This window comes from Pteropus vampyrus, unplaced genomic scaffold (assembly GCF_000151845.1).
Source record: "Pteropus vampyrus isolate Shadow unplaced genomic scaffold, Pvam_2.0 Scaffold304, whole genome shotgun sequence".
Taxonomy (NCBI): Eukaryota; Metazoa; Chordata; class Mammalia; order Chiroptera; family Pteropodidae; genus Pteropus; species Pteropus vampyrus.
In genome coordinates this window covers 275,847-281,581 of record NW_011889085.1, presented here as the reverse complement: position 1 = coordinate 281,581, position 5,735 = coordinate 275,847, and the positions used below count along the sequence as shown (strand labels likewise).

Below are 5,735 nucleotides of genomic sequence, written 5' to 3'. Positions count from 1 at the left end.
CGCGTCTCAAAATACCGAGCGCGTCCCTGGGTGGGCTCGAACCACCAACCTTTCGGTTAACAGCCGAACGCGCTAACCGATTGCGCCACAGAGACAGGCGAGAGCCATCCTCTCTGCCAAGTCACTTCACTGAAGAGTAAGGTAGCAGCGCTACATTCCCCAAATAGCTGTGGTTGGGGCGGCGTGGGAAGCAGGGGACGGTCCCCGCCCAACCCCCGGGGAGCGGCTGCAGCCCAAACCCAACAAGTCTCCTCCCGCACTGGCACCTGCAAGGGTCCGGCAGGACTCAGTGCTTTCCCTGAAGAGGCTCAGAAAGCAGGCAGCGAGGATGAATGGACCGGGAAGGGGTCTTTGGGGGACCCAAGGTGAGTGCTCTCTGTGGGTTCCGAAGATCACTTGCTTTTACGTCCATAAACCTGTTTGCTGATCTAGACAATTTTTATATTAATGCGTACACACGTGAGTATTAACTCATAATAAGCTTATCATTGTGAAAATGCAAAAGACTGTATCACGTGTCCACTACCGTCCTGCAAAATGTAAAATCTAAGGGAGCCTAATACAACAAAATTAACCTTCCACCCCAAATGTTTTGAAAGATTTCTACTGGCGTATTAGGGTTCCACGGAGAACACGGCCTGGGTCTAGACCACTTCCACAGAGTCACTTCGGATCCAACTACCTGAGGGCAAAGACCCCTTATTCCAACATCATCAGCCAGGGCCCTGGTCAGTGCTTTCAAATGACCCACCTGGAGACAAGCTTCAGTGCCACCCTGGAGAGAAGCTTCTCCCTTTGTCCCTGGGCCATATCACGCCCACAGGGGTCCAGAGCCACAACACCTCCCCCCAGGCGTACCCAGCCACTTGCCACACTAGGTTCTTCCCCACACGGGGCACACAGACTCCGTTTTGTCTGTTGCCCGAGTCCCAAGGCCCCTCCGAAGCCTCCACACTGAACCTCCTTTTTCTTCTTCTACCGTAATCCTCTAGTCAATAGGTCCCCGTCTAGTGCCGATCAAAGTTTTCAATGACGTCCCGTGAAATGAGAACGCACACGAATATAAAAGTGCACGTGCATAAATGTTTATATGTGTATGTCTCAGATAAGCTTGCCAAATGACCTCTAAACTGAGATTGTTTCTTTTTACACTTTAAAATTTAGTTTTCAAACATCCTTTTCTAATAAAATTATGGTAAGGATAGATGATTTGTGGGGAAAAAATTTACTTATCCATGAAGTCCAAGTTCAGAAACCACTATTCTTGACTTCACTTCCTTTATTGGATTGGCAGCAGAAATTTAAAAAATTATTTTCCAGTTTATTCTAAATACATACACATTTCCTATGCTTTACTTTACATGTACACGTGATGGTAAGCCAATAGAAGGCCCAGAAACAAAAAGCAAAACTAAGACAAAAAGAAAGTACGAAATGGGGTGGTGAAATAAATCCAAATATATCAGTAATCACAATAAATAAAAATGGAGAAGATTTGCCAGTTAAAGACAGAAGTGGATTTTTTAAAATAAATTTTATTTTGTTTAGAAGAGTGACATTAAAAAGTAAACACTCAGAAAAATTGACTGTAAGAGAATGGGAGAATATATTTCAGAAATATTCTAACAAAGAGGAAGTTGGTATATAGCTAGATAATGTCAGATAAAATAATGTGTAAGAAATAATGCATCACTACGGATGAAAATGGTCACCATATAATATTAAAAGATGAAACTCATGGTGAACACATAATTCTTTTTTTTAATAATTCAAAACATATATGTATCTAATAAAATAGCATTAAGATGTAAAAGCAAGTATTCTTAGACCTACAAAGGAAATTGACAAATCTATCACCACAGTGAGAGAATTCAATATCATTCTCTCAGTATTTGATAGGTCAAGCAGAGAAAAAACTATTAAGTAGTGTATGGACACAACACAATTAGTAAACTTGATTTAACAAATATATACAGCTACAGCCAACAATTATTGGTTATACGTTCTTCTCAAACAGACATGGAACATTTAGAAAAATTGACTTTATAAGAGAACTGGAGTCATAGACTTACCTCATGTTATATTTCAAAAAGAATTAAGGAGATAATGCCAACAATAAAAAACAAACATTAAATTACTATAAGACTATAAAAGTAAAAACTGATCGGATATTGGAGTGGGAAAGACTTTTCTATAAAAGTAAAAACTGATCGGATATTGGAGTGGGGAAGTCTTACTATAAGACTATAAAAGTAAAAACTGATCGGATATTGGAGTGGGAAAGACTTTTCTATATATATATACACATAGAAAATATATATATATATTTTAAAGTTAAGAAAGAAACTACCAGGGAAAACATTTGACTACATAAATATTAGAAACTCCTGAACTTCAGAAACAGTACGAATAAAATTTAAAAAGCAATTCGAGTTTTCGTAATGGTGGAGGAGCTTGCGTGGGACGAACCATTCCACAGATAGCAACTACAGACTCTAGATAAAATATTTTCTAAGGCCGTTTGCGGGCGCTGGAAAGCAATAGAATCAGACAGGAAATACAAAGGGTTCGAGAGCCGGAAGAAGGAAGCACAGTCGGGGAGACCCTCATTCTGAGGGCCCTGGGGGTCAGGCAGGCCCCGGCTCATAAACCCGTGCAGAACACCAGCCGCGCCCCCCACGTCGGGGTGGGGTGAGCGCTGCCGACTGGCTGGAAAAGGAGAGTAAATCTCAGGGAGGAGGGATCCTCGCTCAGGAAGACCTGATCTTCAAATGAATCTCCTCTCCTATCTTTGGCTGACCCTGCACTGGGTGCCACTGTGCAGGGACTCCAGGAGGCCAGAGTGGATAGAACGGCCAGAAGGCCAAAAGCTGCAGGTTCAGAGCAGAGATTTCAACGGCTGCCTCTCCAGAGACAGTAAAACACTGGAAACAGCATAACTTGTTCAAAACTAGGAGATCTGTTAAAGAAGTCAGGATGTAGCAATAGGGTGTAACACAATGAAGTCATTAAAATAATGTTTCAGACTAATATTTAATAAATATAGAAATATTCACATTTTAAGTAAACACTCGAGTAGGTTAAAAAACAATATGCACAGTATGATTCCAACTTTGCGTTCAGAAACACGGGAGATAAACACGCAGCAGATCGCGAATAAGGATTTCCTGGATGTTGGAAACCGGCTGCTTTTCTTTCTTTGTGATTTGTTCATTCTCCATTTTTCTACAAGGAGCCTGTTTTTTGAAAAGAGCATACACTGTGTGCCAGGTGCAGGCTAAAGCGCGACTGCAGATGGCTGCCGCAAAGGGTTGCAAGGACTGCGAGCCGGCTCCCGCACTACAGACGCGGAGGCAGAGCCGGGCCGCGTGGAGTCCCCGCGCAGGGGTCCATCCGGAGGCCGCTTGCTGGCAGCGGTCATGACGCGTCGCAGCGCCGCAGCCAGGTTCTCAGTGTAAATATAGGAATTTTTGCCATCGTCCAAGACACGGGTGTGCGAGGGAAGTACCCTCGGAGAGAGTCCAAGATTGATTGCCTAAGACTTTCGGCAAAAGTAGAGAGAGCGGAAAATAAGTGTTTGGACCTCCCCGTCGGGGAATCGAACCCCGGTCTCCCGCGTGACAGGCGGGGATACTCACCACTATACTAACGAGGAACGCCATGCTAAACGGCCCGAGACCGCTGCCTACGAAGCTACTACAAAGCTTCCAGAGCGACTTACTCCGTGACAGACGCTGGATCCTGGCAAAGTCACTGTCTGGACACGTGCGCGACAACTGAAACGTAATAAGAACCCTACTGAAATTTAAATTTTCTAAAAGCCGCATAAAAAAGTAATAAGAAACAGGCGATCATTTCCATAATCTATCTTTTTCACCAATATACACAAAATATTGCTTCCGCATGTGACTAAGATGAACGTATAGGATTTTTCCCGTGGTCAGTCATCACGCCGGTGCGGACATTACGCTCCCCCAGCGCATTTCGGCTCGGACGTTTCCTTTTCTTTCACCGGGAAACCTGGTACTTAGATTTCATAAACCTGACGATGGAAACAGTGGGCTCCTCCACCCAAGTTGTTCCTAACGTGCTCACGCGTCCTCAGAGCCTGAAATGAAGGTCTGTTCAGATGTGCCACGTGTTTATTTTAATGGATTCACTGCATTTCCTCGGGCGCTTGACGGCCTCTCTGATCTCAGAGTGTTAAAAAGGAAAAGAGGAAGAAAGAAAACCCACCTCCTGCGGGAGGGAACAGGAAAGAGGGGTCCGCACACGGGGTGGCAGCGCGAGCGGCCGGCAAGCGTGCTCTGTCGCCTGAGGAAAAGGGTGCGTTGGCCGGGAATCGAACCCGGGTCAACTGCTTGGAAGGCAGCTATGCTCACCACTATACCACCAACGCCACGAGGAGAAAGTTGCTGGAGCGCCATACTTTAGGCTACGACAGGCCGTGTATTGCCCAGCCTGCCCTTTCTGTGTTTGGACCCCGAGGTACAGAGAGCTGCTCCCGAGAGCACGTATCGCGCCCTCCTCCTCCTGCCGCGGGGTGCCTCAGCACTGGGTCCACCCGGAGTCGGACCCTAAGGGCGATCCGGGGCGGACGGTCGAGGGAGACCGGCTGGCAAGAGGTCCACCTGGCGTGACTCGGTCCCTCCAGAGAGCGGGCGCCAGGGAAAATGGGTCTTGACCGTTTGGGATGGTGAGGCGGGAGGGAACAGGAAAGAGGGGTCGGTGGCAGCTTTATTTTCCCTGCTTGGCGAAGGAGTCCAGGGAAATCTGGTTTTATTTAAGACCATGAATGAACACGGGACAGATGTACCCTGACGCCGTAACACAGTTCTGTATGACAGCCTTAGGGAGAAGTAAGAACGGGGGCTCACCGGGTGTCAGGATGGCCGAGCGGTCTAAGGCGCTGCGTTCAGGTCGCAGTCTCCCCTGGAGGCGTGGGTTCGAATCCCACTCCTGACAAGACTGTCTTCCTTTTTCTTTTTCTTTTCCTTTTCCTTTTTAAACGCTTTCCTCCAACGAGCTGGATGGAATGCGTGGAGAGAGGACCACGGCTCAATCTCCATCTTTTCAGCCCCCGGGCCTACCTTAGACGACTGCAGATGCGGGACCGAGTCACTTTTTTCTGTCGGATAGACAGGAGACGCTACGGAATCGGGACGCGGCTGCGGCCGCCATCTGCCCCCGACTACGAAAACACATTTTCCCCTCGAGACTCCGGCTGCTTCGCGCCCGTTCGCCCAGCGCTTTATTCGACTAGGGCGCCCGGAGCCCCTTCCATGCCCGAGACGCGAGCGACGGCTGCGACAGCAGGGGCCGCGCCCCCGCCCTCCGTCTGCTGTGACCGGCCTGAGACTGTCACTGCTAAGCCTCCGGGCCCCCGACCCCCTCCCGCCCCCGGTTCCACTTCAGTGGCTTCGCCGCGTCCCCCAGGCCCGGGGAAGGACTCACCGCAGCGGCCGGACTCCTGCAGCTCCCCGAGGACCCCAAACCCGCTCGTGGGCAGACGCCGTCCTTCGGGAAGGCGATGGCTCTCAGTGCGCGGTCGCTCGGGGTCGGGGGGAGGGACCCTCAGGCTCCCGGCGCGGCGGCGGGGACCGGGCGCCGTGCCGTCTGCAGGTGGACGTTCGCCCCGACGGCCCTTCACGCCTCCCGCCGGGCCGCGCCCGCTCGGTGTCGTGTGAGCACCTAGGAAGTGCCACACACTGCGCCCAGAGCAGACGACACCCCTG

General features: G+C 49.2%; 1 protein-coding gene and 4 non-coding genes across 7 annotated transcripts in view; 1 reads left to right on the top strand and 4 right to left on the bottom strand.

Moving 5' to 3' along the window:
• The window catches only part of LOC105303406 (low affinity immunoglobulin gamma Fc region receptor II-like), a 47,402-nt gene that overhangs the window by 32,941 nt on the left and 8,726 nt on the right, over nucleotides 1–5,735 (bottom strand). The window lies entirely within an intron of this gene.
• Nucleotides 22–95, bottom strand: TRNAN-GUU. The gene has a single exon. It is a non-coding gene; the product is annotated as a tRNA-Asn (tRNA).
• Nucleotides 3,584–3,655, bottom strand: TRNAD-GUC. Its single transcript has one exon. It is a non-coding gene; the product is annotated as a tRNA-Asp (tRNA).
• On the bottom strand, nucleotides 4,328–4,399 carry TRNAG-UCC. The gene has a single exon. It is a non-coding gene; the product is annotated as a tRNA-Gly (tRNA).
• TRNAL-CAG lies at nucleotides 4,883–4,965 on the top strand. The gene has a single exon. It is a non-coding gene; the product is annotated as a tRNA-Leu (tRNA).